Consider the following 11,011-nt stretch of genomic DNA (forward strand, 5'->3'; position numbering starts at 1 on the left):
CGTCCGCCTGCCGATGCAGGGGAGCCGGGTTCGCGCCCCGGTCTGGGAGGATCCCACATGCCGCGGAGCGGCTGGGCCCGTGAGCCATGGCCGCTGAGCCTGCGCGTCCGGAGCCTGTGCTCCGCGACGGGAGAGGCCACAACAGAGGGAGGCCCACATACCACAAAAAAAAAAAAAAAAAAAAAAAATTCTGAGGGGACTTGGAAAAAAAAAGGTGTAAATAAGGGTTGAGCAAATTGTCAATCCTTCACTGGTTTTTCAGGAACTCTTTCACAAATTGGTTCACAGCAAAGTAGTTGATAAGCACCAGCGTGTCCAAGACACCCACTTCGTCTTCCTTAAGGATGCTCTAGAAGGGGAGTGGGAAAGTTACACTGTACATAGTATCTTCCCTAGAAGCAAGTATGTTTCTTTACTAGGAGAACTAGAAAATTGTATGTTCAGTTTGCTAATTTTTTACTTTAAAATTTTTGTTTGACTATTAGATTTGGTTAATAACACTGAAGATTGATATTATAAAGATTAGCGCATCTTTCATTTTACTGTAGATTATTTCAAACATACAGAAAACTATAGAGAATAATATAACAAAATGTCATGTATCAACCATCCAACTCAGTCATATAATAAAATTTTGCCATATTTGCTCCAGATCTCTTTCTTCCTCCCCGTCTCTTCCCTCCCTCCCTTTCTTCCTTTCTTTCTTTTCTCTCTCTTCCTTCTTTCCAAAATAAAATCTTACACATGTAGTTAAAGCCCCTGTAACTAATCTGTCCCATTCCTCTCCTGCCATCTGTAGAGGTAACAGCTATCCTGAATCTCCAGTTTTAATTTTTTTGTGTTTTTAAATTTTTATATATGCATCCATAAACAATAAATAGTGTTGATTTGCCTGTTTTCCATCTTTATTAAATAATATGTTCTATACTTTCTTCTCAAGTTTTCACTCCACATGGATTAATATACATCTTCTATTCATTTAAACTGCTTTATGGCATTCCATTGTATAAAAAGACCACATTTTATCTTTGAATTGTTTCTGTTATTTTCCTCTTACAAATCATGCAGGAATAAACATTCTTGTACATATCTCCTTGTGAGAGTTATATACCTAGGTGAGGCATCACTGGGTTGTATCATAACTATTTTAAAAAGAATTTTCATGTTGATAGCAAAACTGATTAGTTACTTAAAAGGAAAAAATGAAGTCAAGATAAGTGCTGGAAGAAACAGAATGTCAGGAATAGGAAGTAAAACAGTATAAGAGAGTAGGTGACATAGATGTAGAATCCTATGCTTTTTTTTTAAGCAATTCATTTTTTGATTAAAAAAAGTATATTGAACATGCAAGTAAATTGAACAACCTCTGAGAGCCACAGATTTTCATCTACATTTAAGACACTACCTTTTGTGTCAATGCCTCCATGAAGCCTTCTAGAATTTTCTTTACTTTTTTTTCTGTGAAAATTGACTACTTCCTCCTTTGGGCCTCCATTCTACCTACCTCTAATATGTGATATATTGCACATTGTGTTTGCTATGGTTTGTTTACATCTCTGTTAATAAGCTGAATGTTGTTTGAGAGCAGAGTTCATGTCTTACTGTATCCCCAGGACATGGTGCACAGGAGGTAGTTAATATAGTCTGAGGAGTGAACGAAAAGTCCAAATCATGGAAAGTCTTTTAGACTTAGTAGTTGGTTTCTGATGACAGGATACTTTAGAGAAAATTAGCTTGAAGTATAGAAAAGGATGTTTTATCTTTTGGTCTTCAGTTAGACCTACAGAAAGGAAGTTTCATATAAAAGCTGATAAAAATTACTAACAAAGCAGAGAAATCACTTAGCATTTGGCTGTAGACACTGGCAATGTATGTTTGTAGTAGTGCACTAGTAAAGCTGCCAGCTCAGAAAAAGGAAGGCATCTAAAAATTTAGACTGTAAAATTAAGCGCATAATGGGAAATTCTTGAATATTTTGTGAATTAGGTATGAAAAATATGAGAATTCTATATATATATTTAAATTAAAGTATAGTTGACTCATAATATTATATTAGTTTCAGGTGAAGGGGATCATATATTATAAATATATTTTGCAGAATCGTTAGACTATTATAAGTATGCTTGTTCCTATCATAAGAAGTACTTATTATGAATAATATATCACATGCATGAAAAAAAAGTGGTGGCTAGTTTCATTTCGCCAAAACACCTTTTCAATGGTAAGTTTGAGGCAGCTGTGGTTTACCAAAGTATAAACTAGTGAGGTCCACTATACTAGCATGTGTTTACATTCTGAATCATGGTTCCTGTTAGGCTTTAATCACAGGGAAACAAGTAATATTACTCAGACTTCATTGTTTAATCTTCCATTCATTTGTTTTCCAAGTTTGTTTCAGTCTGTAGGAAGGTTCCCTTTTGATTACAACATGTAGTCCTGATTTCTGCAATTTTTCTTCATTTGCCATTTTGAGGTAGCCATGAAAATCCTATAATAAGCTTCTTATTCCTCAAATCTTATGCCTGTAAGCCTCATTGAGTTGGATTCATCCTAAATACATTTTGAAATCACATCAGCATTTTCAGATCAGCAGGTTACTTTTTTTTTTTTTTTGGCTGCGTTGGGTCTGTTGCTGCACGCAGGCTTTCTCTAGTTGCGGCAAGCGGGGGCTACTTTTCGTTGCGGTGCACGGGCTTCTCATTGCGGTGGCTTCTTTTGTCGGGGAGCACGGGCTGTAGGCGCACGGGCTTCAGTAGTTGTGGCTCGTGGGCTCTAGAGCGCAGGCTCAGTAGTTGTGGCGCACGGGCTTAGTTGCTCCGCGGCATGTGGGATCTTCCCGGACCAGGGCTCGAACTCGTGTCCCCTGCATTGGCAGGTGGATTCTTAACCACTGCGCCACCAGGGAAGCCCAGCAGGTTATTTCTTAATAAATTACTGTCTTAATGTTAGATGCTATTTTAAATACGTGAAAGAGAGCAGTTCCCAAATGTGTGTAACTACTTTCAGGGAATAGTAAACCGGAGCATTTAATTAAATGAAGGCCCTAAATTTTTATTATGCTGTCACTGGATATTTGAATAGCTAGTTATAAATGAGTGCTATTCGTATAAAAGTAATTTTCTAAATCCAATTGTCCTATTTCAAAATATAGTTCCAGTTTCTGGGTAAAATTGGCAATGGAATGGCCATGTTTCCACAGCTAAAACAAATTAGAGGGTTGCAGCAGTAAACTGAACCCATAGGCAGAGGGGGGAAAGAACCCTGTTTTGAACCCTGTTTTTTTTTCCCCTGAACTGATTGGATAATTTACCTGATTAATTTTGTCTAGTCATTAGAATGTCAGTTCTCCACTCTAGAATTTCTTCCACTCAAGTAAACAATATTGATGCATATAATGCAGATTAAAAAAATCCCTTTAAGAAATATCTGGATATATGCCTTGAATGAGCTTCCTCATTTAGGTCACAGAAATTTATTGAAAGAGAAACCAATCTAAGATAGTAATAACAACATTAACTACCATTTATTGAGCATTTCCTATGTGACAAAACTTTAACACACTTTAATCCTTGCCACAAATTTGTTGGATGAGGGATACTATTTGAATTTTAGATATCAGGAAATTTCTGCTCACATTGGTTAAGTAATGCAGCCAAATTTGCACAGCTGGTAAGTGTGAAGGCTGGTATTAAAATTCCAGCCCATCTGGTGGTAGTGCTTGAGAACCTTCGTTCTTTCCCCTACAAAACACAGTTGATGCACAGTGGAATCATTTTATGATCCCTTTGACAGTCTTGATTTTCAGAAAAGTTACAAGACATGGATTAAATGGTGATAAAAATATATCCAATAAGAATGCAATTGCATCTTCCTTAATAGTTCCTTTTTCTGTCATTTGGGTTTTTTTCCCCACTTGGGATATTTGCAGAATTATACTGTTAAGCTCTAACTTTCCCCCTCTTCTTACTCTCCTTCTGCTCCCACATACAATGAACACAAAATAATTTCCTTTCAAATTATGTTACTAAGTTTGTAACTCACATAGGGAATTATCACATAGAAAAATTTATTAGCCTAAATGATGGCCATAGTTTTTGCCAAGATTCATCATTTCTGAAGTTAGTTGCCCATAGAACCAATTTCTCAATGGTTTGGTGAGATCAAGTGCCAAATTACCCAGGGGATGAATAACAATTACTGCAGGTCCTATTGATCAGTCTGCCCAGCCATTCACTGACAGTTCCAATGACTTGGGAAAATTCAGCCAGAATGGCCCCCCAAAATCTGCATCATGACTTTATCTACTGATGAGCCAGACTACAAATGCTGTGAACACATACCAACAGAGGTTCAGGTAGCAACCCAAACAGGAATTCATAAAGAAGTATCAGATGCACAGTAGCTAAATTTACTACACTACTAGCACATGTGGATTGGTTTCTAAGTGCCAGACACTGCTAAGTGCTGTATGTGCGTATTTCATTTATTCTCCTTAGGCCAGGTTGCATAGTAGTTAACAACACGGACACAGAGCCAAACTAATATGGCTCTGGGTCGTTGGGCAAGCAGTGGAAACCGTGTTTCAGTTTCTCCATCTGTAAAATGGGGATGCTAATACTTCACAGAGTTGAAGTGAAAAATGAGTTAAATTAAACAAAGCCCTTAGAATAGTACTTGCTTGGAGACAGCACTCAATATATGCTGGCCATTAATTTTCCTAATGACCCTGTGAGGTAAATGCTATTATGATCATCATTTACTGTTTAGAAGATTGTGGCTTAGAGGTGGCACATGGCAGAGGTAGGCTTTGAAAATAGGTCTGTTTGACGTCAAAACCTGTCCTCCTTATCACTGTGCTGTTCTCCCTTTCAGTACAAGATGCATAGAATGGGCAAAGAATGTATGCTGTCAGCTGCAAGGCCTCTTGCCACCGCGAGACACCCACCCCTCAGATGACTTCCTGGAGGGGGGCAGTCGGTGAATTTTGCGGAGAGGCAGGTCAATAATTCTGGGCCTTCCTCTGTCCAGATGGGAATTGGAATGATGCATACCATCTCAGTGAAGGCTTAACTACAGCCAGGTGACTCCTGTGGTGGTGACAAAAGTATACAAATGAAGTATAGGAGCAGGGGAGCCTTCACACACTCCCAACCCTTCCTGCCTCTGAGAACAGCTATATCCCCTGACGCACATCAGCTAGAGGCATCCTTATCCACTTACCCACAGCCTCAGAGAGAACCACACAGCAGACTTTCCTATCTGTTGTGATAGTTAGAATTACTGAGCTTCTACTATGCATCTTCTCAAAAACCTTATGAAGTAGGTGTAATTATCTTACTTAAGAAGTGAGGGAATAGATAGCTAGTGGGAAGCAGCCGGATAGCACAGGGAGATCAGATCGGTGCTTTGTGACCACCTAGAGGGGTGGGATAGGGAGGGTGGGAGGGAGGGAGACGCAAGAGGGAAGAGATATGGGAACATATGTATATGTATAACTGATTCACTTTGTTATAAAGCAGAAACTAACACACCATTGTAAAGCAATTATACTCCAATAAAGATGTTAAAAAAAAAAAAAAAAGAAGTGAGGGGGACTTCCCTGGTGGTGCAGTAGTTAAGAATCCACCTGCCAGTGCAAGGCACATGGGTTCGAGCCCTGGTCCGGGAAGATCCCACATGCTGCGGAGCAACTAAGCCCGTGCGCCACAGCTACTGAGCCTGCACTCTAGAGCCCTTGAGCCACAAATACTGAGCCCACATGCCACAACTACTGAAACCCGCGCGCCTAGAACCCATGCTCTGAGACAAGAGAAGCCACCCAATGAGAAGCCCGCGAACTGCAGCGAAGAGTAGCCCCCGCTCGCTGCAACTAGAGAAAAGACCACACACAGCAACAAAGACCCAAGGCAGCCAAAAATAAAAATAAATAAATAAATTTTTACAAATTTTTTGTTAAAAAAAAAAGAAGTGAGGAAAGTAAGGTTCAGAGGAATTAGGTGAATTGCCCAAGGTTATTCCACAGCTTGTAAATGGACACCCAGGATTCAAACCTTGGTCTATATCTTAATCCAAAACCCACATTCCTCTCACTCTTTGGGGATTATTCCTTTGGCTTGGGGATATTACAAAATCATGATTTCTCCTGATCGCTTTTTGCTGTTATCTTTTGACCATCTCATTTTTTGTTACTGATTTTATCCAAGAGCAAGAACATGCTTTGGAATTCTTGCAGTAGCAGTTGAGATTATATATTTTAATTTAAGGGGTTGCATTACTGGATTATCTGTGAATTGTTACTTCTCCGTACTCTCCTTCTTCCTCCTCCTACCTCATTGTATTTGACATCTGATTATTAGAATCTTTTTAAGGGTTTTTGAACACACTCACTTGTGGGAAAGTGCTAGTTAAAATTGTTACAGACAGACATTTGTGTTATAATAGAGGGAAGTCATTTTGGGGGCTCAATTGATGTACACTGCAAAGATTTTCTTAAAATTTTCTGCAAGGTATACATAATTTCACAAGCAAAATGATTAGTCAATCCAGTAGCAAAGTTAAGAGTGGTTATTGGTTTTGTATTTTAAGCTCACAGCAAATTATCTACTTTTATACCACAATGCCTACGGGACAGTCAGAGAGCTTGAACTGGCTCCCTGTCAGTCTTCAGTGAAGGGACTGAAGCTTCATAAATCTAGTTCTTCACCCTCCTAGCTCTGACCCTCCCTTTCCTATAAGGAATGAACATGTTGCCTGCAGTAGGCGTTTGTCAAACATCTTAATACCATCTCATCACTGTGATGATCAACAACGGCATTCTGAAAATCTTTTAAAAATAGGGTACACCATGAAGTACAGCCTGTGGTTCAGATCCTGGTCCTTGTACATATGGGAACATAAAGGGCATGCACTACACCCATATTGAAACACAAGTGCTAACCTCATCCTTTAATATTGAAATGGTTTTATTGTCCTTTACTAGCAATGATGGCTAATAACTATATTGCTTTTATTTCCATAAATATATATAATTTATTTATATAATATGTACAATAAATATTAATATATTTACATGTATAATATATATCATATATGGCATACATATATGCCATATAAAGCAATTTTGAAATTTGAAAGCATTGATTACCATAACCTAACTGAGGAATAAATCACATAACCACCAATCTTTCTCCAGTGACCACCCACCACCTCCAATTTCATGTATCAATAAATAGCAAATACTCTGTAATATTTCATCTACAGGAAATACTGTTAAGTTGCAGAAGTAGTAACCATATTTGCTTATTTTTTTCACTCAAGAAGTTTTAAAATGTTTTTATGCTCTGAAAACATAAAGAAAAAAATCTGGAAGAACTTATCTCTGTCGTGACGGCATCTGTAAAAAGTGATTTTTAAGGTGGAGACTTCTCCTTGAGAAATAAAGGCTGCTGGTTTTAGCATTCAGCTCTCATTTTCATTAAAAACAGAGTTGTTGTTTTAGACCCAAGCTTTCCCTAGAGACAGTGATTCCACCCGGGGAAGCAATATATGAAGTTATTGCAAGCAAGTTTTTGTGTGAAATTGTGCCTCTTGCCAGAGATGTTGTATGTTTTAGTTAATTTCCTTCCCAGGAGCTAGGAAAATTTCCCAAGCCCCAGATATGTATAACTGGAATGCTACTGAGAAGTCAGTAGAATGAGGCTGAAGAGAGAGAGACTGAATTTTACACACTTCATTTGTTTCTGGAGATAAAGCCTCTATTCTATTTTCCTCAAGGTGAAAGTCCAATTCACTTTGAAAATTGTAAAACCTTATTCCATTGAAAGAAAATGATTATGATTTCTGTCACAGTTATTACTATTTACACCATAATAAATTTACCTAAGGAAGGGGATAGCCTCTGCTGGATTCCTTCCAGAGCTCCCCAAGGAATAAAACCATATGACTAACAACCGATGGGAAATTCTGTTCTGCCTTTTCCTTCTCAGCCCTTCGGTGTTTAATCTATCCACCACAACTCTGTTCATTAGCAACTCTGCACGTACACAGTGCAACATTAATTAATGTTCCCCATGTTGACTCTCAGGAACTACAATACCATGAAGTACCCTTCAGGATTATCAAGGAGAAATTAAATTATGCTCAGTACAGTTTGAGAGCAATTTTGCTAGTGGTTTGGAGCACCTCTACAGGGAGGTTCTGAAGTCAGCTCCTACCAGTTTGTGGCAGCTGATTGTTCAGTACAAAAGAATTGTGTGAGCCAGATGTTAAATCTTTGGAATTGGGCCATGGTGGGAGTATTTATAGTAAAGGAGTTGGCATCTGCTAAAAATCAGGGTTTTGTTTTGTTTTGTTTTTTCTCCAGAGTACTGGTTTATCAGCACATCATTGTCTATACCTTTGAAACTGCATAATCCAATTAATACTCATTAGCTAGGCCTCATGCTGGACAACAGTTTACTGATAAGTTTTGCTAGGTTGAAAAGCCATTTAATACCTGTATTAGTTTTCTGTGGCTGCTGTACCACAAACCTGGTGGCTTAAAACAATCAAAATTTATTATCTCACAGTTCTGGAGGTGAGAAGTCCAGTCTCGGTATCACTGGGCCCAGTTCAGTATTCGCAGGACTGTGTGCCCTGCAGAGGCTCCAGGAGAGAACCTATTTCCTGCATTTTCCAGCTTCTGGTGGCTGCTAGCATTCCTTGGCTTGAGGCTTCATCACTCCAATATTCAAGGCCAGTTCAAGGCCAGCATCTTTAAATTTCTCTCTGCTCTATCTTCACATTGCCAGCGTGTGTGTGTGTGTGTGTGTTCGTGTGTGTGTGTGTGTGTGTGTGTAAACTTCCTCTCTCTTGTAAGGACACTTGTGATTGCATTTAGGGCCCACACAGGTAATCCAAAATAAACTCCTCCATCTCAAGATCTTTAACTTAATCTCATCTGCAAAGACTGATTTTTTTCAAATAATGTAACATTTATAGTTTCCAGGGATTAGGACCTGGTACCTTCAGGAGGGCCATTTTAAGCCTACCACAATACCCACCTCGGCAGCCCCTTATATACACAGGTGCACTATATCTTGTATAACATCCTTAACTAGTCTTAATGATAAGGAGCAAATTTTTTTTTTTTTTTGGTGGTATGCGGGCCTCCCCCTGTTGTGGCCTCTCCCGTCGCGGAGCACAGGCTCCGGACGCGCAGGCCCAGCGGCCATGGCCCACGGGCCCAGCCGCTCCGCGGCATGCGGGATCCTCCCAGAGCGGGGCGCGAACCCGGCTCCCCTGCATCGGCAGGCGGACGCGCAACCACTGCACCACCAGGGAAGCCCCAGGAGCAAATTTTTAATGATAATAGTAGTGGCAGCTCTTTTTTATTGAGTGCTTCCTATGTACTGGGCAAAGTGCTCAGCGTATAGTAATCTCATCTCATTATTATTCCTTCCCAAACTAGGAAATGTGTGTTCAAATGTCATAAATTCTCTTTTTGGAGCGCCAGAATCTAAGTAGACATGTCACAGTATACATGTCCTGCTTCCCTCTGACCTCCACCTCAAAATCATTCCCTGGGGCTCTTCATATAATTGTTCCAGGGGCTTCCATTTTCTTACGCTTACTCTTCCTATCCTAGTTCCATGGTTCCCAATTCTGTCCTTTGGTTACTTTTAATGAACTTATCTCCAACATCAATACAGGGCTTGATTAAAGGGACCATGGAGAGCATATCTATTGGCTGGGAATGACCTCTTAGGTGTGCAGTGTCCCTGCCCAAGTGAATGAAAGGCTCTGGGCCAAGGCCAGTTTCTGGATGAAACCATAACTGGCAATTGTGTCTCTCAAGAGGTGGTTTGGAGAGGACTGTGAACCACGCCTGTGGGTGATAAGCCTGTAATTCTCTATCCTGTTGTTTTTGGATGCCTTGCTTTCCAGCTGTTCTTTCCTGATCTGCCTGCACAGCTCACTGTTTCATTTCTACAACTTGTACCAGAGGAAGGGAAGGAGGCAGAATAGTGTGTTAGGCTATGTGCTGGAAGCCTTACCTATTGGGCTGAGGATGGTATACATCCAAGAACATTTTCTTGTGTTATTCTCTGTGGCTGCAATTAATAACCTGGTAAACCTGTTTTAGAGATGTGATAGAATAAGTTGATTGGGTTTGGGTAGCACATCTATTTTTCTGTTAAAATATAATTTTCAGTTGTAAATAAAAGCTGGTTGAATCTGGCCTATGTAATAGCCAGTGTTTCATGAAGACATTTAGGTCATGTTTGCTTAGGTTTAGAAATGCTCTATGGGCCCTGTGTGATTTTGTATACAAGCAGAGATTATTAGAAATTGGACAAAGGCAACAGCAGCAGGTAAAGAGCAGAGCTGGGGAAGGTGGTGGTCTTTGCTCTATTACTCTGGCTGAGAGTTACCTAATCTCACAGAGCCTCAGTTCCTGTAGCTGTAAAATGGTGATAATAATTCTGACCTTCCAGGGTTTGGGAAAGTATTGAAATGAATTAAGGCATACAAAATACCTAGTGTATTGTAAGTACTTAATAAGTGGCAGCTATCATTGTCAATATCATTAGTACAGAATGAACAAATACTCTAACAACAAGTTTCAGATAATTACTTTTTAATTGAAGTAAAGTTGAATTACAATATTGTGTTAGTTTCTGGTATACAGCAAAGTGATTCAGTTATATATGTATATATATTCTTTTTCATATCTTTTTCACTATGGTTTGTTACAGAATATTGAATATATTTCCCTGTACTATACAGTAGGACTTTGTTGTTTATCTATTTTGTATAGTAGTTTGTATTTGCTAATCCCAAACTCCTAATTTATCCCTCCCCCACCCCCTTTCTGCTTTGGTAACCATGAGCTTGTTTTCTTTTATTTATTTATTTATTTTTTAGACATCTTTATTGGAGTATAATTGCTTTACAGTGGTGTGTTAGTTTCTGCTTTACAACAAAGTAAATCAGTTATACATATACATATGTTCCCATATCTCTTCCCTCT

General features: G+C 39.2%; 1 protein-coding gene across 17 annotated transcripts in view; it reads left to right on the forward strand.

Moving 5' to 3' along the window:
• TMEM178A (transmembrane protein 178A) overlaps positions 1 to 11,011 on the forward strand; it is a 262,811-nt gene that overhangs the window by 55,200 nt on the left and 196,600 nt on the right. Inside the window, exon 5 of one of the 17 annotated variants that reach the window (XR_008618887.1) lies at positions 4,873 to 4,945. The exons of the other annotated variants lie outside the window; for them this stretch is intronic. The gene's annotated coding sequence lies outside the window, so the exon portion shown is untranslated. Of the gene's footprint in view, positions 1 to 4,872; positions 4,946 to 11,011 lie in introns of those variants that run through there. 17 annotated transcript variants of the gene reach the window in all.

This window comes from Physeter macrocephalus, chromosome 12 (assembly GCF_002837175.3).
Source record: "Physeter macrocephalus isolate SW-GA chromosome 12, ASM283717v5, whole genome shotgun sequence".
Lineage (NCBI taxonomy): Eukaryota > Metazoa > Chordata > Mammalia > Artiodactyla > Physeteridae > Physeter > Physeter macrocephalus.